The 25,308-nt window shown below is 34.4% G+C and overlaps 1 protein-coding gene across 2 annotated transcripts in view; it reads right to left on the bottom strand.

The window, feature by feature from the left end:
- LOC135841559 (prolactin-releasing peptide receptor-like) overlaps positions 1–25,308 on the bottom strand; it is a 288,313-nt gene that overhangs the window by 113,273 nt on the left and 149,732 nt on the right. The window contains exon 6 of one of the 2 annotated variants that reach the window (XR_010557941.1): positions 15,293–15,419. The exons of the other annotated variant lie outside the window; for it this stretch is intronic. The gene's annotated coding sequence lies outside the window, so the exon portion shown is untranslated. The remainder of the gene's footprint in view (positions 1–15,292; positions 15,420–25,308) is intronic. 2 annotated transcript variants of the gene reach the window in all.

Below are 25,308 nucleotides of genomic sequence, written 5' to 3'. Positions count from 1 at the left end.
CCAACACAGATTCCTTCTCATCATTGTTGTGGTATAATGTATGGTAGGGTACCAGCGGGTATATACGCCACACATTTTTTCAAACTGAAATTGTCAAGCTGTATTAAACTGTTTTTGTGAAGTGAATATGTCAAAAGAAGCGGAAAACTATCTATTTTAATTTACTGATGGCAAATTATTTTCATAGAATTTGATAAAAGCACCAGTAATGTTTTTGTTGAGGAACCTCAATTAGTGGAATTGCCCGACCTTGCCCCTTGTCTTGGCGGGTAATAAAGCCACAATTTATTTTTATAAAAAAAAAGGCCCAAAACTCCTCAAAAATGGTGCAGCAACGCCTAAAAACTTGAAAATAGGTCAATTTGTGAGGTCAATGATGTGCTATGTGCAAAATTTCAGCTTTCCAACAAGATTGGGTGCAATTTTGAGTGGTCATTGTTATTTTTTAGGAGTTGAAATGAAACTGTTTAAAAATTGATTTTTGGTTTTTGGTTTCAGTTCAGTTTTCACCTTTTGATAATTGGTTTTTGGTTTTTGGTTTCAGTTTTCAGGTTTTTTTCTGCCAATTATCGCATTATGCCACCTAATTCTAAGTAGTATTAGTATTATTAATTATTGTATTCATTTCTACTAGTCAATTAATGCATAAAAATCAAAACATTACACATATTTTGATGATTTAAATTTTAAATTTTTTATATTTGGTTTTTGGTTAATTGGTTTCGATCAAATATTTTTTATTTTTGGTTTTTGGTTAATTGGTTTTGATCAAATATTTTTTATTTTTGGTTTTGAGTTTTGCACAAAACAAATTTATATTTGGTTTTTCCTTCATTTTTGGTTTTTGGATTTTTAACAGTTTTAACCCCTGTTATTTTTAAAATTTTTTCTGGAGGCTCAAGAACTGCTTTCAATGGCTGGAAACCACTTCCAATCGACTTATGAGACCAAGAAACATGTACTTTTTGTCTTTTTGGTGCAAAAATTTGATTTTCGAAAAACCCCATAACAATAACCCATCAAAAATAAAGTGGTATTATTACCCACCATGGTATTATTTTTAAAATTATTAAATTCAAGCAGAATATAACGTTGGTTGAAATTCATTTTAACAACATATTTGGAATCAGGATTGAATATCAAAACAGATGATGTATCAAAAACAGTATTTTACATTCGCCAATCCTTTTGAAATGACTTTTTTTTCAAAACAAATTTCTTGAAAAATTGGAAAAAATTTGAGAGTGAAATTTCAATTGCTAATAAAATTTTTAGAAAGGCCTCCCATACTCTAGTACCCACATTAGCAAAGTGCTGTGATATAAAAATATATTTCAGAAGAACAGTCTTGCGAAAATATACAGTACTTTTTGAGAACCAGCGTTGTGGTGTAATTACCCAACCGGCGTATTTACCCGCCAGTACCTTATTTTCTTATTATCACAAGGTACAGTTAGTTATACTTCATCTTACTAATCTGTGTGTTGTTATAAGGTGTATAGTATAACTGTATATTTGTAAATTTACCACAAAATATATGAATGTAGATATAGTAGTTCCGAGTTCTTATTTCGTTGCAAGCACCTACAATTAAATAGACACTCTTACTATTGTATCAGTTGTGAATATTGTCAAACCTATATTTGGTAGTTAGGATAGGTGAGACTACAGGGTTCCCAGAAATATCGAGTACCCCTAAAAAAGTTTTCTACTAAAATACTTTGGTTGGTCACAGTGAATGATAATAATGATAGCACATGATTGGTTGATGGACTGGAGAGATAATATTCCACCAATCATATGCATCTATTTCACGTTGCCAACCTATATTTTTAATGAAAAACTTTCTTAGGGGTACTCGATATTTCTGGGCACCCTGTACAGCTGAATTAGGGAGAATCCCATAAGCTATCCAGGAAAACTATAAGGGACTATACATCTATTCTTTGTGAATATATTCTGACCTTTACCCACCCCTCAGACTAACCCTCAAAATACATAATACCATTAGCGTTCTCTCCTCATCCCCCTTTTACAATAGGATCTTAGGACATGGTCTTACAGTCTATAGTTTGTATTCATTCAAATTGAAGAGACTGAGTTGAAAAGGTGTCCTCATAAGTTCTCAAAAATTAGACAGATAATCTGCCTACCTACTTTAAAGTCTGAATATTCAAAATTGTTAAATTTTTCCCCAACTTTTTGAAAGTTATGACTCAAGCTTTCGAAAGTCACGGTCACACTTAATACCAGCTCTACAAGTTTACAAAACAATTCTGTTGAAAACTACCAAAGCAAATTTTATCCTTTTTGGATAGATTAAGGGATAAGATATCGATCTAAAAATTTTAGCACGATGGGGTTGTACTTACCATAGGACCAACTTCCACTGGTTAATTTCGAAATGTCACTCAGGGCCAAATCACCATTCTGAACTGCGTAAGTAGGTATACCTATGTCATTTGAATTATTTTGAACTTTATAGCTGTGCTGAATTTAAATTTGTCCTTTTATAAATAGGTACCTAACTACATATAACAATTTTTTCAAATTGAAAAATTAGGAATTGTGTTGGAGATTCCAGAATGGCTCGAAACAACACTAATCAATTCAGGAGATCAAAAAAAAGTATACTTGGAGGAAAAGGGGCTACTCTAATGCTGTGACTGGGTGCTCTAACGACGCTCTATCCTATCAAGGGCCTGTAAGCTGGTCCGTTGGCGTATTTTTGAATGATCTTTCATATTTTTTATCTGATTAAAAATTTTTCAAAAACAGTTGGGAATAATCTGCCTCGCAAGCAGGTAACTATGGTCTGAAAATAAGTTCGAAAATTTTTCCTGTAAGTATGTAAGTAAATTTTCTTCAACTTTACATACATCATGAAAATTCATTTACATCTATATACAACATTTTCCACATTCATTTAAAACATTCGCCATCGGCAATGTTTCCAGACGGGTATTTTCATTTCAGAAAACCACTCACATGGACAATAGCATGCGATATACTGATACACAAAGGTCGAACGTTGTATCTACAAGCGACCGTATAGTCCTCAATATACTCGTCATATATACTAGCAGTAAATATGCAACAAGAAAATTCTCAAGGCTGACGGCAATTTTCACCTAATAAAAGAGCCGACGTGAAAGATTGATTGATGATGTTTTGAAAGTCAAATCGTGTTACCTTCAAGCTATAGCTATGCCATACCCAGCTCAGTGCTCTCCTGATGTTATTTTTCCATCGAAATAATACGTAGAAACCTACGTACGTACTGCTTTGAAGTAACATATATGTAGAGCATCCTTTTGTGTACACAAGTTGAAAAGCTTTCGTATGTACTCGTATAACGATGTCGCGCGAATAGCGACACAAAAACAATCGCGTTAAAAAACTTTACTCGAGACGTAAACGTTAAGTTTGTCTGTTGGGTGAAGTATCGATACCGTCATCGGTTGACCTGTTTTGGTACAAATGTGGAGAGATTGATGGTGTTTCGACGAGCCGCGCGAAATAAATGTTTATATTATGTCTTAACGACGATCCTTTAGTTTGTGAGAAACTGATACCTATTCGTACTTCAGACCTACAGTACGTTGAAATCGTCGAGCCATCATATGCGACTCGACGAGATGGTTTTGAATTTCGATGCGGGAAGTACGAGTAATAATTACAGTTGAACAACAATAAATATGTTGAGTGCAGGATGCAGTTTTGTATGTATCTATTTATAGGAGGATCAACTTCCCACTTGGGGATTTCCTTTCATACGTAGAAATTTCGGCACAGCGTGAAATGACTGGGATCAAGTCAAAAACAGTATGCGTTTTGAACGAGCTTGCTGTAGGTATTTCGGTTTAACGTAACCATTAACGATGTAATTTCGCAACCGCACAGTTACACGAAACTTTGCTCCGGTTTACTCGTACTCAAAACATTTTACGCAAAGTGATCCGATTTTTCCAAATCTACGCATCATTAAAACTTAATTGATATACAAAGTTCATATTTTTTGAATTCCGCAGCCACAAAACGTCTCGAGCAAATTCTTTCGTAAGTATACGTACTGTATAGTTTGACGTGAAAACGTTAAATCGTAAAAGTTTCTCGTTGTCTCGGATACAGTGATAGGCGCCGAGCTTGGTCGTCATTAAAAAAAAAAACAACAACGGCAAATAACGCCAGTACTTTATTTTACCAAGCGTAAATCTCGCTCATAAAGTTACTTATTTTTAATGCGAAAGACATTCGAAAACGCGTCCATCTCGTCACGCGAGTGGTACTTTGTTTGGCTTTTACCTTCATAAATATGTAGGCAGAAGGAAGTTGATAGAAAGTTCATCTTTTCCATTACGAGCTTCGATTACATCCATGTTTTAATCGAGCTGTATCGTGGAGACCGAGTTCATAAGAGTAGTAAGTGTATCAATTTGAAATGAATTGTTTTGAGGTTTCATTACTCCTTTTCCTCTCCTTTGCCCATTAGCTCTTACTCACAGGGAACAAATTCTAGGAAAAAAAGTTCACTAATCATCAGTTTAGAAGCGATTATTGTAAAAAGTAATGACGATGCACACTTCGAAATAAAAATAAAATATAGAAAACCACATAATGCGAATGTTAACGAGTATGAATAATTATTAATTAACGAATTAATTTATCAGATATCGAGAGTAAAAAATATTACAAAGTCATGATTCAAAGTTATTGACTTTACAAATACATTGTATCTCGATAATACGACAAAATAAACAATTACCTACCTAGCGATATCGACGTTAATTTTACATTTATTTCAACACATTCCTAACTTTCCCTAATTCAAGAATCATCAAGCAATGATCTAAACAATCAATGACATCAATCCATATTGTTCTACCAAATTTAACAATCTCGGATTCGGCAAAGGTGTTGTTAATATATCAGCCAATTGCTGCTCAGTTCAAACATGATGAACATCGATCATGTTTTCTCTATTTCAGTCATGGATGAAGAAGTACCCATACAACAATTGTCGACGTCGACATTTACATCGACTACGTTTTTTTCCAACATGATGATGGAAAAGTGACCAATAAGTTATTTAATAGGAATCTTCTGTCGGTAAAGAAGCCAGGTTAATGAAAATTTTCGAAATTTTCTCATTATTTCTGATTCCTCGACATGCGATGTCGACATGTTGATGTAAAATTCGATGCTCAAAATTTACATCCACAGCTATGTCAACCAATTTTTCAGAATTAAAATTTCTGTTTCAGTGTTTAAAAGCTCAGTAAACATTTGAAAAGATGATCTTTGTTTGAAGGGAGAAAAAATTTTTAATGGCCTTGATAAAATTATTCACTTTTCCATAGTTTGAAGTTTGTTGTCGATGTTATGTCGATGTCAGAGCCGATTGTCCACAAATACATTGACACCAACATCAGCCAAATTTTCAAAGATTTCTCAAATTTGAAAAATTAAGTTGATATTGTGGATGTATTTGTTGATGTCGAATTTCACATCAACATTAACATCGACATGTCGTCAACATGAAAATGTATTAGTTTAGTACTCTTAATCCTATTGCACCTTTCAGTATAAAGAGTTTAATGTTCAACTATACTGAATATGGACTTTCTGTCTGCACCAGGGCTGAAAGGTAATTTATGTTGGTAAATTACGGCGGTACTTTACCATATTTTATGGTATTTTACCAAAAGTTTATTACTGTATTTTACCATAATTTACCAGAAAGCCCCATTAACACTTTTTTTCATCTTTTCTTCGGAAATTTATGATTTGAAAGTTACCAAAAATTTTCCCCATAAATTACCAAAAATTGTCCATGAAAATTTTCTATAATCCTTAATAACACCTAAAACAGATGGAAATTTACTTCAGAGCCAGATCAGAAGTTCAGAACTTCAAAGTCAAACTACAAAAAATACTTAACTCTTCATATCCAAATCAGTAAAATACCATAAATACCATAAAATACTGTATTTTACCGTCGTATTTTACCAGCGAATAAATTACGGTAATTTAACAGCCTTAGCCTGTACTTCTCGGAGGTGGCCTCTGCGGCGATGCTGCTTTCGCTTTCAGCATGAGCAATGGCCACCTAAGTATGCAAGAGAAAATGATTTTTGGAAAAAAATTTCAATTTTGAAACTAGAATTCAACAATTTTGCGTAGCTGGAGGTCGACTTAAATTTTGATGCCAATGTCGATCCATCCACATCCGTCACATTTGGACTCCACATGCCTATGTAAATTTCGACCCTGTGTCGAGCCAATTGTCGACATAAATGCCGATCAACATTGGTCTACAATTACATCAACAATTGGCTCGACACAGAGTCGAAATTCACATCGACATGTGGCATCCAAAAGTGACGGATGTGGATGGGTCGACATTCACATCAAAATTAGCATGGTCATTGTTGCACGGGTAAGTATATTTCCTCTGGATATGCTTCATTCTGCTATGGATTTCAACATTCTCTGCACTTCTAATGGCATTCTCGTTATCCACTAACAATACAGGAACATTGGAAAGATTTATCAATTCTCAAAATACTCTCAATATCCAGATGGCTTCCTTCAATGCTTCATCAGCACTATTAAGCAGCGATTAATTCAGCTTCACAACTCGAGTCAGCTACCAACTGCTGCTGTTTACTGATCCAGGATATCGCCGCGTCAGCATATTTAATCAGAATTCCAGTTGTCATTCAAGATGTTGTAGGATAGCAGGCAAAATCTGAGTCACTATAACATTCTCAGCTTCCCGATTGGCACATTTCTGGTGATATCTGACTACTCATTTCTGCAGTCAGAAATTGCCGTTTTGACAGTCAGATTCGCACTGACTACAATCAACCAATCAGAAACAAGTATTTTTTTGATATTCCAAGATGGTGCTGGCTGGTCAAATAACTGAGTGGAGATCTGAGTGTAGTCAGATCCACACTCAGAACCACAGTCAGATATTGCCATTTTGGCAGTCAGAAAATACATTCTGATTGATATGTGGTCATATCCCTAGTCAGATGCACTCTCTAAAAAATGCCGTTTTGCCAACTGGGAGTTGGATTGCATTTATATACCAACTTAAAATATTGATCATACCGTTCAAATAACAAATCATGCGTTTCAAACAGCTAATGTCTTTGCCTCTTCGGGTGTTGGTTTTTCTAAGGATCTCAATAATATGCCGACTGCGTATGAAATATCATATCAAATTGAGTACCTCTGGTGACATACAGCTGCGCGCCAACTTCTGATTGGTAGGGAAAATCAGACGTTTTCTTGATGTCTGATTTTGTAGATCATTTGACCATCAGAGTATCAGTCTATCTACTGACTTACAGCCAGCCATTCTGAATCGCTTGATGATTTTCTCAATATAAATCGGTTGATCCTAGGCTATATCTCCATTCAATGATCGAGATATTCGAATACTAAGCAACTCGTCTGCTGTCTTTGAAACAATCTTAAATTCGGACTGCAACACGTCGATAAATGCATCCATCAGCTCTTTGTCATCTGAAACTGCAAGTTCGTCGAGCATCCATGAACCACTGAGCTGAGAAACGGTGATTTATTAGAGGAAGTTGATGCTTATGGTATGCATTTTTGAAGGTAGAATTTTTATGTCAGTGCCTCACCCGTGATCCTTTCAGAGAGAATGAAATCAAAGAGCTCTATTCCAAAGTGGGTTAAGTCATTTTTTTCACCCAAAAATGCGTTTAAAGTTTTTGTTGCGAAAATTTGTTCTGTTTCGAAAGGTCGGTGCACCTTTTTCCTTTCTTTGGACATTGAACAATTGCTTGTAGAAAAAATCACTTTGAAAAATCGATGACTTGACTCACTTTTGAAGTAAAAATCTCCGTAAAACGTGCTTTTTTTTAAAAATGACTTAACCCACTTTGGAATAGAGCTCTTCAATTGCAACAGGTAATTTAAATTTATAGTAAAAATTTTAAAAGATTAGCAAAGCCAACAGTTCAGTAGAAGCAATTTCCAGATCTTCTACAAACAAACATGTCTGAAGGTGGAAAGAGTCAATTTTTCCATGCCTATCCATTGCAGCTACATTTCACATTCGCGAATGTAAAATCAGTTTGGAAGCAATGAAAGGAATGCTTTCCAAGCGACGATGAACCAACGTTGAGCTCAGAGTATCAAAATTTGGAATTTCAGGGGCTTAGAATTCATTTTTGAAGATCAATAATTTGACCCCAAACCCAAAATTGATAGGTTCAAAATTCAAAATTCTGAAAAAATTAAGTATACGTGTTAAAATTTGGAGGTTTAAAGGCGCACAATTCGACCTGTCAATGCCATAATCATTTTCATGCAAAATGAAAATGAAATTGAAAAACAATTTTACTGCGGGTTTCAATTTTGTTTTTTGTTCAATTTGTTTTTCAGTTTTTGTTTTCGTTTTTCCTGACCTGGTAAAATACTTATTTTTCATAAAAGAACACAAATGCCTCAGAAAAAAATTACAAAAACACCCACGTCCTGGCAATAAATTAACGGATGTAAGTATCTTATTTTTCTCGTTAGAGTGAATTACTCTTACACAGAGAACCTACGAGTAAATAATGCTCATGCATTTTGTTTCGAAAACTTATTTCGTTGTTATTTATTATGAAATTCGATCGCACATCAACGTAGAATTATTTCATTTCTTATAATAGGCCGATGCATCAGAGCAAGATGAAAGATCAACGACGTAGGTACTTCAACTTTACTCCTGCTGTAGGATTGAATTTCTTCATCGGATCATGAAACAATACCGAGCGAGAAAAAATATTGCACGGGAGAAATTTAATTTGCACTTTGACTCGGTTGTTGCGTGGCCCGGTAGAGGTACTAAATATGAATTTTTCATCACCACTCGATACTTGCTTACTCTCGAACGTATACCTATAAGTGAAGGAAGGATGAAAACTCCAACAATTGGTTGAATTTTTCAACACACGTATGAATTTTTGACACGTTCTAATAACATCGGCTCCGCTGTAAATTATACAATGAATAAAATATTTCACCGGGTGAATATTCGATGACAGATGTTTCGCAAGTTTGATGTATCGAAAAGCTTTCGTCAATTCGCGACAACCAACGTCGACTTCAACTTTTCATTGAGAATATTTCCCTAGTCAGTTGAAGTGCTACCTCGATCCTCGACTATACTGGAGTGAGCTTTATTCAGGGCACGAAAGCCGAGTTTCCGTATATACATATAAGCGTAGGTACCTATGTGGTTTTTTTTCTGACTCGGGTGCAGATTTAATTATGTGGTGAATTTCAACTTGAATGGTTTCGGTGCTCGCGAACGTTTATTGGTAATTAATTTTGAAAATTGGGAGTAAAATAACTTCTACGTTGTAATAATATTCAGGTAAGTATATGATAGCCCAAGTTCTAGTAATTTTCCCTTCTCTTTTTACGTAGGTAGTAGGTACATAGTTGATTATAAACAATGTAGGTATTATTCACTCTTTCGAGAGAAGTTTTTCACCTAAAATATATTTTATTTGAAATCACACGAGCTGTTTATTTATTGGGCATATCTTGAGAGCTAGGGGTGTACGTACTAATTTGGTCTTACTTCTTCATTACTGATTTTTACTTGATACAGCTTTATGAGAAAAACAAATGCTACAGAAGACCTATGTAGGTATTAGTGGTCTGCACGGGCCTGTCCGAAAGCCCGCGGGCCGAGCCCGATAAAAGTCGGGTCGGGTCGGGCCGGGCTTGTCGGGCTTGTCGGGCTTGTCGGGCTTTCTCGGGCTCAGGTTTCGTACTCAACGCATGCGCTGTGAGTACAAAAAGTGTAGCACCATGTTCACGTCACAACAATGCCTATTGTTGGGAACCATCTCGTCGCATCATGCCAACGTTGCAACGAAATTTATCGGAAGTGTTGAAAAAATTATTGTCGGGTTGGGCTCTGGCACGTCGGGCTTGTTTCGGGCTTTCGGGTCGGGTCGGGCTTTTTGCCCGAAGAACTCGGGCCGGGTCGGGTAAGCCCGCGGGCTTGCCCGACCCGCGCAGACCACTAGTAGGTATATCCTAATAAACTTTTGAATAGGTACCTACACATATTTTATGACTTAATTGAATCATCGTTCAATTCCTAGACCTCTTCATAGACCATGAAAGGATATCAATCAACCAATTAATTTCAAAACAGACTCAAAATAACGAAAAAAACAACCAAATAGATGATTCTAAAACAATCAATACACAATGATGAAAAAGTGATAAAATAACTCCAAAAATTCATTTCGTTCTACGTACAACAAGGTTGAAAATTCATTTCGACAATTGCCCCAGCACGTTTTTATGCTCTCGGTACTACAAATATATAAACCATCAACGTAATACGCAACTTTATTATCGAGAAACTGTTGGCAGATCAATGTCGTAAAATATCACGTCACAGTCAATACGTTTCCAATTTGTTTCCTATGGTAACTTTTTCCTACTTATTTTTATTTCATCGATGACACACAAGTCACACTAAATACGAATAGATACGTAAACAGCCCACATATTACAATTTCACCATTGCAGCGTCACGTTGCGACGTTTACGCTACATTAGGCTAATAAATGAAGACGTACGAATTTGTTCAGAAAATCCAAAATACGCCGAAGAACCCAGAACCCGAGATGTAGTATTTCATGATTACCTCTCGTCGGAATTAATTTATATACCACGACCCTAGAGCTATACACGAAGAATCAAAATTACGCCATATAATTAACTCGTGATAGGGTTCGGCCTGGGCCTCTGTGAAATTCCGCTGCCGCCTTCTGCGTCGTCCTTTCGCCGCCGCCTTCGCAGCATTTCGCTGTTTTCGTCAAGTTTTTCGCAGGTTTGTTTTCCATGTTGTGTATCTTTATACTATAGGTAGGTACGCTATAGTGGAGTATATTTCTTAATAACTGTTAATTTTCTTGTTCGCCTTATTTACCTATTAATTAGAATACCGAGAAAGGCGATGATACATGTACTCGGTAGTTTGAAATTTTCAAAACTTTTACCTGTATCCGTTCCAATGGGTACTTCCTCAAATGTGAACTTGGAATATCAATATTTCACGAGCTTTTATTTATAAGTTTTGAATGGTCTTCAAATATTAGTCAAGTGCTCAAAATAATTTTCCGGAATTCTCTCATTTTTGGCCTTTTTTTAAATAGCTCATCATATCGTCTTTATTCTGCAGAGGTTGAAATTTCCAATCACGAATTTGAAGAATTTCAAGTAAAAGAAAGTGAAAAGTACACAGAGAAAAAGAGAACCAATTTTTCACTCACGAAAAGAACTCAATTTTTAGACAATTTTTCTGCGATTTGGATTTTGAAAAATGACATTTGTAAAAGTAAATTATTCCATTAGTTTAAGTATGCATGATTGATCCGTCTACAATTTTTCTGCTTTTACACTCATTACAGAATTTCAAAAACTTATCTATAACTTTAAGACTAGACTAATGTGAAGATTTTTCGCGATTTTTTTTCAAAAAACTCAAAATATTAGACGTTAGGGTGGGCCTAAAATGACGAAATTGTGTTTTATATGCTTCAATACTGCAGAAAACTTGCCCCTCGGAGAGCATATTAAAATGAAAAAAAGAAAAACCTGATGGATTTTATACTTTTTAATTTTGCAAGGGCCATCATGTTTTAAAAATTGACCAAAAATACTGATTTCAAAAATTGGCCAAAAATAATTTTTTTTAAAATGAACCAAAGAATTTTTTCTTTTAAAATTGACTGAAAAAAATTTTTTTTTAATTGTAAAAATTACCAAAAATAATTCAAATAAAATTTGAATGTGTTTTTCTGCGTTATTTAGACCAAAAATGATGACAATTTGAAAAAAATATAAAATTGTACACTGGCTTATTTGAAGAAAGTCTCAGAAAAATTCCAAAACAAAGATTTTTTCAAAAAAGTCATCATTCCTGGAATAAATAACGAAGTAAGAAAAAATGACTGAGGCAATAAAATTTTCAACGTTTTTTCGCAATTTTTGAAAAAGTGTATCATTTTTGTCATTTTTTGAAAAATTGATGACCTTTGCGAAATCAGAAGATATTAATCGATTCGAATGACAATAATAATATGAAAAATCATCGCCGAAGAAAAAAATGAACGACTTTAGGATTTGAAATACAACAAAACTAATTTCTCCACGTTCAAAAAAAAAAATTAATTGCATAAAAACTCTTTGAAAACTGTTGCATTAAAAAAACAACCGACTTTTCTTCAAATACGAATCTTTTTTACGAACAAATTGAGTCACTTTTTTTGAAATATTTGTATAGCAATTGATCTGTTTACAATCGAATCATTTACGAACGATTGGTGATTGAATAAATTGATTGGATCAATTACCTAATTTACGATTGATTCGGTTTTCGTGAAACTATTGTATAGGAATTGATCGGTTTTCAAGCGAAGTGAATCGAATCGAATCATTCACAACGATTGGTGATTGAACAAATTGATTGATTTCTAGCTGAGTCACTCGCGAACAAATTGAATAATTTTTGATAAATTATTCGCAAACGAATTGATTCGTATAAGTGACTCGTTCGCGAACGAATTGATTCATTCACTTAGTTTTTTGGTGAATCATTCACTAACGAATTGAATAATTTGTGATGAATTATTCGCGAACGAATTGATTTGTGTAAGTGACTAGTTCGCGAACGAATCCATTTATTTACTTGGTTTTTGGTGAATCATTCACGAACGAATTGAATAATTTTTGGTGAATCATTCGCGAACGAAATGATTCAGTTACGTAGTTATTTGGTGAATCATTCACGAACGACTTGAATAATTTTTGGTGAATCATTCGCGAACGAATCAATTTATTTACTTGGTTTTTTGGTGAATCATTCCCGAACGAATAGAGTCATTTTTGGTGAACTATCCGCGAACGAATTGATTCATTTACTTGGTTTTTGGTGAATAATTCGCGAACGAATCGATTTATTTATTTAGTTTTTTGGTGAATCATTCACGAACGAATTGATTCCTTTACTTGGTTGGTGAATCATTCACAAACGAATTGAATAAGTTTTGGTGAACCATTCGCGAACGAATCGATTTATTTACTTTGCTTTTTGGTGAATCATTCACGAACGAATCGATTTATTTACTTAGTGTTTTGGTGAATCATTCACGAACGAATAGAGTAATTTGTGGTGAACTATCCGCGAACGAATTGATTGGTATAAGTGACTCGTTCGCGAACGAATTGATTCATTTACTTGGTTTTTGGTGAATCATTCGCGAACGAATCGATTTATTTATTTAGTTTTTTGGTGAATCATTCACGAAAGAATTGATTCCTTTACTTGGTTGGTGAATCATTCACGAACGAATTGATTCCTTTACTTGGTTGGTGAATCATTCACAAACGAATCAATTCATCTACTTAGTTTTTTGGTGAATCATTCGCGAACGAATCAATTCATTTACTTAGTTTTTTGGTGAATCATCGCGAACGAATCAATTCATTTACTTAGTTTTTTTGTGAATCATTCGCGAACGAATCGATTTATTTACTTAGTGTTTTGGTGAATCATTCACGAACGAATAGAGTAATTTATGGTGAACTATCCGCGAACGAATTGATTGGTATAAGTGACTCGTTCGCGAACGAATTGATTCATTTACTTGGTTTTTGGTGAATCATTCGCGAACTAATCGATTTATTATTTAGTTTTTTTAAATTTTTGGTGAATCATTCACGAACGAATTGATTCCTTGACTTGGTTGGTGAATCATTCACAAACGAATTGAATATGTTTTGGTGAACCATTCGCGAACGAATCGATTTATTTACTTTGCTTTTTGGTGAATCATTCACGAACGAATTGAATAATTTTTGGTGAATTATTCGCGAACGAATTGATTCGTATAAGTCACTTGTTCGCGAACGAATTGATTCATTTACTTGGTTTTTGGTGAATCATTTTCAAACGAATTGAATAATTTTTGGTGAATCATTCGCGAACGAATTGAACAATTTTTGGTGAATCATTCACGAACGAATTGATTTGTATAAGTGACTCGTTCACGGACAAATCGATTCATTTACTTGGTTTTTGGTCAATCATTCGCGAATGAATTGATTCGTATAAGTGACTCGTTCACGGACAAATCATTCATTCACTTGGTTTTTGGTGAATCATTCGCGACGAACTACATATTTAATTTTTGGTGAATCATTCGCGAACGTATCGATTCATAAACTGAAGAATTGATCAATTCGTTCAGGAATGGTTCTTTCAAAAAATTAATCAATTCGTTCATGAATGATTCCCTTAAATGAATTAATACTCTCACTAACATTCACACAGAATTGAATCAATTTATACCTACGTAAACAATCTGTTTGAAAACAGATCCACTTGTTGATAAAATGATTCGTTAGGAATGGTAAAGGCATTGTGAGATTTCAAGTTTCATGAGTTTCAACTTAATTGAATACAATTTCTGCAGGAATTATTTAAATTTTCAAAAGTCTTCTGAAAGCTGCAGAGTTGCATAAAATGGTTTGAAACCGTTCCCAATCGATTGGGGGAGGGGGCTGGAACGAAAATCACATTCATTACTTAAAAATACCTAGGTAGATCCATTTTTTATAATTTTAACCCATTTTTTCAAACAAATTTTCTTTGGAATTACTTTGAAATTTTTTTAAACGAATGAATTCTGATGTTTGTTTTCGAAATTATCTTCAGTTTATTCATTTTGATTCAACTATTTCACCCTTGGGAGAAAATATTTAGAATTTATCTCTCTATAGATCTGAGAGCTTGTAACTAATTAATATCCTAGATAAAATCTCGCATCCATGAAATCCACCAATGTGTTAATTATTCTTGAACGCCGCCGAGTTGATTTCATCTAATTACACAGACAATGCATTTTACAGTCTACATCTAGACGAAGTGAATGTTAATGTTACCTATACAATCTCAAACCTACGTGTGTATCCGATATAATAAATTGGTTCTACGAGTAAACGTATAGTATACGCGATGCTATATGGAACGAAAGAGCACAAAGAAGAGAAGTAGGTAGTGTTGGTGTAGATAGTATACCGTACATTTGCGCCATCGTCTATATCGTCGAAAATGAAGGTAACTTTTTCCCGTTTATTTCTCCCCCGCGTCTTGTTAATACAATAAACCATTAAATACCGAGGTATACAGTGTAACAAAATGAAACTTAATTATTTACTAAATTTTGAAAATTACCTTCATTTTCTCGTCACTCAATAGCGAAACACAGTGCAAGCGCAAACAACTTAATCACAGACACGTTACGGCATCAGCTTTTAATTTCACGATTAATTGCGACCTCATTTTTCTGCGACATTTCCAGCTGCAAACGAGAAATTAAATTAGGATGCGTTTGCTAAAAGAATATAAAATGTAAATTACGCGTATTTCGATCAACCAACACGCCTGTTGATTATACTACTCGAATCTTAACGTGTAGCCTGCTAGTACAATTTTAGCACCGCTAAAAAGGTGATACTTCCTTTTTGCAAAGGAAAAACACTGGAAATCCGTAGTATAATTTTAATAAAAATTTATTACACGAATTCAAAAAGAAATTTTTTGCGACTTCAGCTTCTGCGTGGTTTTTTTCCTGGTGCCCAACACGTAATTTCTTTTGTGTCGCGGATGATTGAGAAAAATAGCGAGCTAAAAGCTACGCCGTCATATAGCGTTGAATCTTGGATGGCGTATTTTTACACCATAACGAGATAATAAAATTGAAAAATGTTTTAAAAATTACTTTGCAATAAAGAAGCTGCAGTTTAAACGTAGGTTGAAAAAAAAGCCTAATCGTGTATTTTAGCTCGTAAAATCAGCTACAAAGCTTATACGCCTTGTGTGATATACACATTACTACACACTTGAAAAAAAAAAGGAAAAAACGCGGGTCAAAAGCCAGGAATATATTCTCCATAATGGAAGACTTGCGACTTTTATATTGCCTACTTGTTTGTCGTTGCAGAATGCATTACCATCAGGAAAATTGAAGAAAAAGAAAGATACAACCTAGCTAGAAATGCATAAGAAATTCAGTACCAGTAGGTACCTATCATTGATGTACTCAAGATTTTTACATTTTGAAGTTCACTTTTTCGCAAACTTATTTATAGTCCTTTTTATGGTATAGTACCTAGGTAAGTCAATATTTTGACGTACCTAAGTAGGTAATGCAAAATATTTGTGAAGAAACATTTTTTTGTACTGGGCGTGTACGAGTATAATTGCCAGGATTTTTACGTCCAGTTTCGAGAGGTTAGACTTAGTCTAGTTTTGGTACGACTTCGACACAAACATTTCTTTTATGAATCTAAGAATGTTTTCTATCTGTCTGTTTAATATTGTCAGGAATTGTAGTGTAAAGGTCTGAAATGTTTAAGGATTGAAGTTTTGTTTTGGGAGAGGGAGAGTAAAATAGAAAGTGTCGAGTGTGGAGATTATTTTCAGAGTTACAGAATTAACAGGTGGGTATAGGTGCTTTGATATACAAATGGTAATGGGTTAATTTGATGTGATCAATTCTGAGACGGGTGATTATAATTTCTTCTGATCGATTTAGGAGATGAAGGCACTTCCAAGGAAGTATTGATTTTTGTGGTTAAATAGTATGTGGTTGGTTTCTGAGTTCCACAGGTTTTGCCAGTTGGAGTTTTTGGATGAATTTTAGAATGTTATCAACATCATCATGAGTCACAGAATATATTAGAGGGGGGACAAACATAAATTTGATAATTAGATATATCAGTTGTCAGCGGTTTATAAATAATTTGATGGATCTCATGAACGAGTTGGTGTCCTGGAAATTTGTTTTTAATTGATAAAAGAGCAGAAAGTGAATCTGATTGAATCAGAAATTTTTTGTTATGGTCGGGGGTCCACATAAGGATCTACTGCACCCCCCCATCCTCTGAGACAACTTTTTTCTTAAAGAGGGAGTCCTAAGGAATATTTCTAGCTCTTGTGCTAAAAAAAAAGTGGCCCTACGCTTTACTTACAAAATGGCGGCCATTTTGATTTTTGATTGACAGGTCAGCCAAAATTGCGGATTTTATATTCCAACACAGGATTTGCGCGAATTTTTTTAAACCGTACGAAGATAGATCGAAAGAGCAGGCAAAAATTCATCACTTGTCAAAATTTCAAGTGTTAAAGTTCCTTTTTCGATTTTTGGTGAATTTTCTAAAATCAAATTTTTGCCAAAAATTGGGAAAATTTACCAAATTGGCCAAGAAAGCTGGAATTTGAAATATACCCCATTTTTGACCTGCCAAATCCATTGGAAACTGTTCCAAGGCGCTTTGAGCAGTTCTGGAGCCTCCGGCAGATTTTTGAAACTCGAAATTCCCACAAAATTTCATCAAATGGAGTTGGACAGCCGAAATTCATTATGAAAACTAATTTATAAACGCTACGATGCCGACTGCAGGTGAATTTAAAGTCGTTTTGGAGCCTCCAGTAGATTTTTTAACCTTGAAATTTCCTCAAAATTTTATCAAAATGGAGATGGAAAGCCGAAATTTACTCTGCACTCTAATTTTAACACCCTTTGAAGACGACTTCAGGTGGGTTTAAGTCATTTTGGAGCCTCCAGCGACTTTTTGAAAGGTTTCATTGCGTTTTTAGGAAAATTGAAATTTTAAAAAAGTAGCTGGAAGCTTCAAAACCACTTGAAACCAACATGCAGTTGACTTCAAATTGTATTGAAATTAGTTTGCAGAGTAAATGAGGAGTCCCGATAAGGCCATTTTTTGGCCCCACCTAGTTTTCCACTCAATCACTCTAAAAATGTTGTAATAAATGCCCGAAATACGAATCGCATTTTTTTGGGCTCCAGGGGTTCTCAAAGTTGTGATTACAAAAAGAATTTTAGGAACCACTGAGCATTATTTTCAAAAACTTTTTTAGGGTAAAATATCTGTTTGAACTCGATAAACGTTATGCGAGGTGATTTCCCTACATTTCGACCCTCGTGGGCATAAATTGGGGGGTTTTGATTTTTGGAAAATTTTGGAACCACCATTTTGAACCTACCCCTTTGAGCCCTCCTAAAAAGCTTTTTACAGTTTATTAGTATCTTAAAGACCCTCATCCTACCAAATTTTGAGCTCAATAAAATTTTCCGCTGGTACTCAGAAATCCAGTTTTCCATTTTTTCGCAATTTCGAAATTTTGGGAACCCCTGGAAAACTAGAAAGCTACGATTTGCGCCAAATGTAACGTTTTGAGGTATATATTCAATTATCTTGATGAAAAAGTTTAATTAGGCTCCCTGTATATTCGTAATTTTGAACCCTTTTTTTAGAGCCCCCCACTTTGGGCACCCCTAAAAAAGGTGTTTAAGCACATTTTTTCAAATACATTGAAGAATATGCATTTGAACCACACTGGCAAGTGCTGGATGATTTTTCATTTGATTTTTCCTGTAACTTTCAAAATTAGGTTTTTTGGGCCAAATTCTGAGATTTTACTTCGTTGAAATCGTGAAAACGTGATTTTGACGTTTTTTCTATGAGTAAAATCTCAGTTGCGAAAAAATGGAAAACTGGATTTTTGAGTACCAGCGGAAAATGTTATTGAGCTCAAAATTTGGTAGGATGAGGGTCTTTCAGATACTAATAGACTGTAAAAAGCTTTTTAGGAGGGCTCAAAGGGGTAGGTTCAAAATGGTGCTTCCAAAATTTTCCAAAAATCAAAACCCCCCAATTTCTGCCCACGAGGGTCGAAAATAGGAAAATCACCTCGCATAACGTTTATCGAGTTCAAACAGATATTTTACCCTAAAAAAGTGTTTGAAAATAATGCTCAGTGGTTCCAAAAATTCTTTTTGTAATCACAACTTTGAGAATCCCTGGAGCCCAAAAAATGGTCATTTTGGGTCAACCAACTACCGATTCGTATTTCGGGCATTTATTACAACATTTTTAGAGTGATTGAGTGGAAAACTAGCTGTGGCGCCAATAAATGGCCTTATCGGGACTCCTCCTTTCAGCTTGCTAACTCCATTTGGTAAAATGTTGTGAAAGTTCGATGTTTCAAAACTCTGGTGGAGGCTCCAAGAATTTTCAAAAAGTCGCTGGAGGCTCCAAAATGACTGGAAATTCACCTGCAGTGGACTTCGTAGGGTATTGAAATTACTTTGCAGAATTAATTTTGGCTTTCCAACTCCATTTGATTAAATTTTGTGGGAATTTCAAGTTTAAAAAATCTGCTGGAGGCTCCAGAACTGCTCAAAACGGTTTGATACCGTTTTCAATCAATTTGGCAGGTCAAAAATGGGGTATATTCCAAATTTCCGCTTTCTTGGTCAATTTGGTGAAATTTTGATTTTTCTCCACATTTTTGGCCAAAATTTGATTTTTGAAAATTCACCAAAAATCGAAAAAGGAACGTTAACACTTGAAATTTTGACAGGTGATGAATTTTTGCCTGCTCTTTCGATCTACTTTCGTACGGTTTAAAAAATTTCATGCAAGTCCTACGTTAGAACGCAAAATCTACGATTTCGGCTGATCTGTTAATCAAAATGGCCGCCATTTTATAAGTAGGGCCACTTTTTTTTTGAGGACAAGAACTAGAATGTTCCTTAAGACTGCCCGTTTAAGAGAAAAGTTGTCCCGAAGGATCAGCGTGGGGGAGGGGGGGGGTGCAGTAGATCCTTATGTGCCCCCCCCCACTATTGGGGATTTTAGAGGTAGAAAATGATTTTAGTGATACGAAAGTAATCATTCCTTTTTCAGATGAAATTGTTGGCTATGTAGCATTTATCATGCTCCTGCCTAAAATAAATTTGTAGAAATTGCTCTGAACATAAATTTCCACACATACGTTCATTCGAATGATATTCCTCTATATTTCACCATAAGTCATACCCCTGCCTTCTTTACCCATCTTATACCCTTCTACAAGTACTCGTGAAAAAAATAATAATATTTCGCTCCTGTACAAATACCACTTTAAAGGAAACGTTTCGAAAGAATTTGAACAATACATCGTCTCCATTCGGACAAAAGAATTCGCGAATCAAATGGAAAAATACTAACATACGTTGTCGCTTCTATTTAAAAGGCGCCACGACTACTTCCATCAAACTATGTTTTGTCGCGACTCCATTCATCATGCATCAAACTATATTCCTACCAAAACGAAGAGGGAAAAAATTCCAACAGGGTGCGACATACCTAGGTGTTCGTTTTTTATTCCACGGAGAATTCTTGGTTTAGTACTTAATTAGCTTCCTGCTCGTGTACCTACTAATTAATATGCCGAGTTCATTCTTTGACAAAAATAAACAAACCCGAGCGAGAAAAAAAAATCGGAAAAGTACACGAAAATGGCAACAGTACTTTTCTTCGCAGAAGCTAAAAATCATTCTATTTTTAAAGCGACAACTCGACTATATACACGTTAATTAATGAGCTATTTTATAATTTCCAGCTTTATCAACGCTGCTGATTTACGTGTATTTTTCACAGTAGTAAAAAACAAGGCTTTTCGTGATTCGTCTGAGCTACGAATGAAAAAAAAAAGGTCTATTATTATTCCTTTTGTTAGAAAGGTAGCGAAATTCGTTTTGAAATTCGTTAATAAAAATAATGAAAGAAAATTCTACGCCTGTATACCCTTTGGTGTTGTTTTCTTTACTTATGTATTTTGAATTCTCATCGCTGCTGTTGGGAAATTCGCCCTGCGATGTTAATTTCGTCAATGAACTACTAATCTGGCTGCGGTATGTACTCGTACATCGTCGAGTTTACCCACTTTCTAATCTGACCGATAATTTTTGACCTTCAAATACCGCAAGTACATTCGTTATTTAAACCTAAAGCGAACAAAATTTGTACTTTTGCTGCCTGTAATTTTTACAAATAAAACATCGCCGCAGCAGCCGTCTACTCTCTATTCCCCTGCAGTGCTAGTTAATTTTAACGTAATGAAATTTTCACGCGGTAAATATACAACCCTACTACAAAACTTGGAACGTAAATTTTTCCCTCTTGCTCGTAGCTATACCAGAGTAAAATATTCTCGTTTGTGGCCAAATTACATGAAAGAGAGCCGTACCTAATTATATTAGATGTAAGAATGAAAAGAGAACGACTATGCGACCGACGTAAATGTAACATTGAAAACTTCGAATTACCAACAACTATTCGTAGAGCTGAGCACGAGTTATGTTTTGTTCAAGATCACTTGATCTGCTCTTCAGCAGCGGTCATATGTTTGCCTTTCTTTGATAAAAATGTAAGTTATTTTGGAGGTTGACATAAAAAGACAGTTGGGAAGATACAACCTAAGGAATTTTGTAAGCCTGCTTTTGAATGTAAACTAATTCCAGAAGCTAAATTACAAGTTCCTATCTAGGTATCATTATACTCAAAGAGTAGGTACCTATTTTATTATGTCAAGGTTGCAGCATAACAACTGTTGCATAATTGTACCCATAACAAAAATATTACCCTGGAGTAATCTTATTGATATTTTCTACGTGAATTCAAGATAGAATTATGAATTGAAATTTTACCTTTGGGAGCCAAGGAAAGTTTGCAGAGTGGAATTTCAATAGTTACTAATTTTAACGTAGATATAGGTATCTGATATGGACACTTCGGTTGTATTGTCAAAACGCGAAGATCTTGAAATTTTCCAAACGAAATCTTTTCTGTGTTGGGAAAGGAGAAGGTGTGCAACCGAAAATTTACTGACTGATATGAGAAAAAAATACCTACCAATTTTATCGAATAAAACGAAAGATGAGAAAACAAGTCTGTCAGTTGACGTTATAGGTACCTAAGTAGGTCTTTTTATGGAAGGTAGCTTAACATGTTTTATCAAAAATTTTCGTTTTCCCTGTTCAATTTTTAGAAGCCTCAAACTTGGAATTTCTTATTTTGTGAAAAAGAAACCCACTATAGCCGAAGCGTAGCGAGGGCGAAAGCGTTCAAAAATTCGCCTTTCGATGGGTGAAAGAGCTTTGTTTTTTTATGTGAGGCGTTTGATTTTTTTGGTTCAAAATTTCAGAATTTGAAAGATGTTTTTTTATAAATTCCAAAATTTGATAAAGAAAAGCCAACAGGCGCGAATGAACTGTGAGCAAAAGCTTTCGAAAATTTTAGTTTTGAAAAGTAAAAAGAATCCGTTTATTTTCCATTGTGAGAAGTTTATTTTTTGATTTAAATATTTTTTGAATGTGAATAATATCAAGTAGCAAATTGTTGTTTTTTAAAATGAGAAGTCAATTTCTCCACATTTGGCAGTTTTGAAAGTTAAGTTGTATGTAGGTACCTAAGTACCTGTAATCGTCATTTCGAACATATGTTTAGAAATTCAGAAACAGAAAAACGACACAGCGAGGGCAAAAACCTTTAGAAGTGTGTTATTCAAGTTCCAAAAAATTTGGCAATATAGCCTCTTTATCAAGTCTAAAAATGTTCAAAATTTGCCAACTTCATTAAAATTTGTTGACTTTTTCAAAATTTGACAACTCGAGCAGAGATCGGATCTACCCCCTCCTTAGTTTTTTCCTTGGCCAAAATACGTGAAAATGTTTGCTCAGACAGACGAAATTACCTTCTTCACTTCCCCCAAAAAACAGCCTGGAAATTGAGAGAACTCATGAAGTTTTGAATATTAACACTTTTAATCAAAAGCCCTAAAAAAAACTTCCAAGTAAAAAAGTTCATTTTTGAGTGAAAATTTTCAAAATTCAAAATTCGTTTTTTCAAAAATTACTTTAAAATAATTTTATCAAAAATTTTTTTAAGCGAAGTGAACCAATGTGAATAATATCTTTAATTTCAGGCCATTTTGAAGCCTCCAAAAATTCTTCAATTTCCTCCATGAACGACAAAATATTTCTATGAAGGAGAAGAGTCAAAAATGAGCTTTGGAATTTATACCTTTAGTCGGTACTTATGGCATGCTTTCTCGACGGTTTTATGTGTTAACTGCAAGTACCAGGATTGTAAATTCAAAAGTAAATTTTTAACCAATTTACAAATCTCAAAAAAATTGAAAAAAAAAATAAAATTTTCAAAATAGTTATATTGACAGATATCATTAATAAAAAAATTTGGAACACAATAGTTCCAATTTTTCAATCAGTATCGCAAATTGAAAAAAAAATTGAAAAAATTTCTTAAGATTTTGGCTATTTTATCGATTTTTTTAAATTTGCCAATAATTACTTAAAAACTGGTAAGTACTATTGCATTCCAAAATATTTCCTCACATTCAGGATGTGGTGTGTTACGATTAAAAAATGGAATTAATTTTGGACACGAGGTTGTCAGCTTCATTTCTGAGGAAGTATCAAAAGTTGATAGGTAGGAAAATAGGTATCAGAAGGAGAATTTATACACAGGTAGGTAGGATTACTTTACGTAGGAAAGTACAAATAATAAACCCTAACACACCACATAAGCTTCTCGATAATAACAAAATTCATTCTCGAATAAGAAACTAAAAAATTCTTCTCCTTAAATTAATTTAGAGCAAAGCCAAGAAGGAGATGAGATAGAAGATCTCATCTACGTAAATTTGTTTACAAAATCCAAAAATTCAAACTCAAAAGAAAAACGAATTTATCTCACACAAACGAAATCATCTTGGTAATGTGAAGATAGCTGTAAAAAGTAAAATCTCATGTGTCGAGATATATCATTAATTTAGGAAAAAATAACTCGATTCATAATTGAACCATTTCAATTTATAAAGCAAATAAAAAGCTAGTGTTGAGTCCTATTTGACTATATCATACTATACAAAATATACATTAAAACCATATGTGACGTGCTCTACAAGAATCGACCTTAGGTAAAAAAAATGTGTTTTGAGAAACATGCATTTAAAGTTTTGAAGTGTGTTTTCGCCTTATTTTCAGGTAGGTATGCAACAGAAACGTCTCCAGTAGTTTCGTCTACGTCCCCTTTAGCTCTGTGACTGTTTGTGTAAACCAGTCATAACCGTGTGTTTTTATGCTGCCACGCTAGCCGCATGACGCAGCTGATGGACTATCACGCGGGAGGTACTGAGTTCTAATCCCCCCTAAGCCAACAATTTTTTTAAATTTTTTTCAGTTGTTTTTTTTATTTTAATATTTTTTCAAGCAGATTTTTCACTGAAAATGAAATTTATTCTACTTTTTCTTCTTTTAAAAAATTAATGAATTAACAAGTTTTTATGAATTGAAATACACGAATGGGGCTTGATAAGTGTTTGTATGCAAATTAGGTTATTTTTTACTGCCAAAATCATAAAAAAAATAAAAAATGAATTTTGAGTTGATTTTGGCCCTACCCCTCAACTTTGGGGTCGATTTTCGAGGAAATTAAAAGAGATAGGAAGTTGCGGTTTGCGCCATTGGAAAGAGCGTCTTTTTTTTCTATAATAATCGCTCATTAACTTGAAAACCCTTTTTTTGACCTAAGGTCGATTCTCGTAGAGCACGTCACATATAATCATGGTATATCTTACAGGATGTTTGTTTGCTCGCCTACTTAGGTCATGGCAGAGCCATCCAACACCAGCACCCTCGGTGCAGCAACTTAGGCTTCCATAGTTAGCCTGATGAGCACTGAATAATATTTAAAAATCACGAAACTCCGAACACAATTAAATTCTCGATTCAAATCATAATAGTTCAATCTTCTTCAAAACATGACATCAACAAACATTAGAAAAATTAGGAAAAATCAAACGCATAAAAAGCACATGTCTGTCTCGAAACATGGTCAAAATACAAGTTATCGAGAACATAGAAGTTTATCTCGATCACCACATATTTTTCCCTTTACCTCCTCCATTTATCTCATCCAAAGAGAATAATGATTTTATCAGTAAAATGAGAAATTACGAGGTAATACCCATTTTATGACAAGGAATGGAATAATTGATGCGAAATATTTGAGAAGAAAAAATTTTCAATACACGAATTTATCTACGTAGGTATTCAAAAATACGCGATTTGTAAATTTTCAATCGCTCAATAAAATCCTAAAAGTAGGTAGTCTTGGATTTTTACGCCAATGGCACGTGTATATCGATGCAGAATCTCACATACTTTCATTAGAGACTGGACCATTTTTCTCAAAACAAGTTGGGTAAGTAGTAAAAGGAGCGAAGCGAAAAAAAAACACTTGACTATTTTCGGCGACCTGCGCTTTATTCAAAAAAATATTATTTATTCAGTAAAAATGATGAAAATTAGTGTATCA

The sequence above is a fragment of the Planococcus citri genome, chromosome 3, assembly GCF_950023065.1.
Source record: "Planococcus citri chromosome 3, ihPlaCitr1.1, whole genome shotgun sequence".
Taxonomy (NCBI): Eukaryota; Metazoa; Arthropoda; class Insecta; order Hemiptera; family Pseudococcidae; genus Planococcus; species Planococcus citri.
This window is presented reverse-complemented; position numbering and strand designations above follow the sequence as displayed.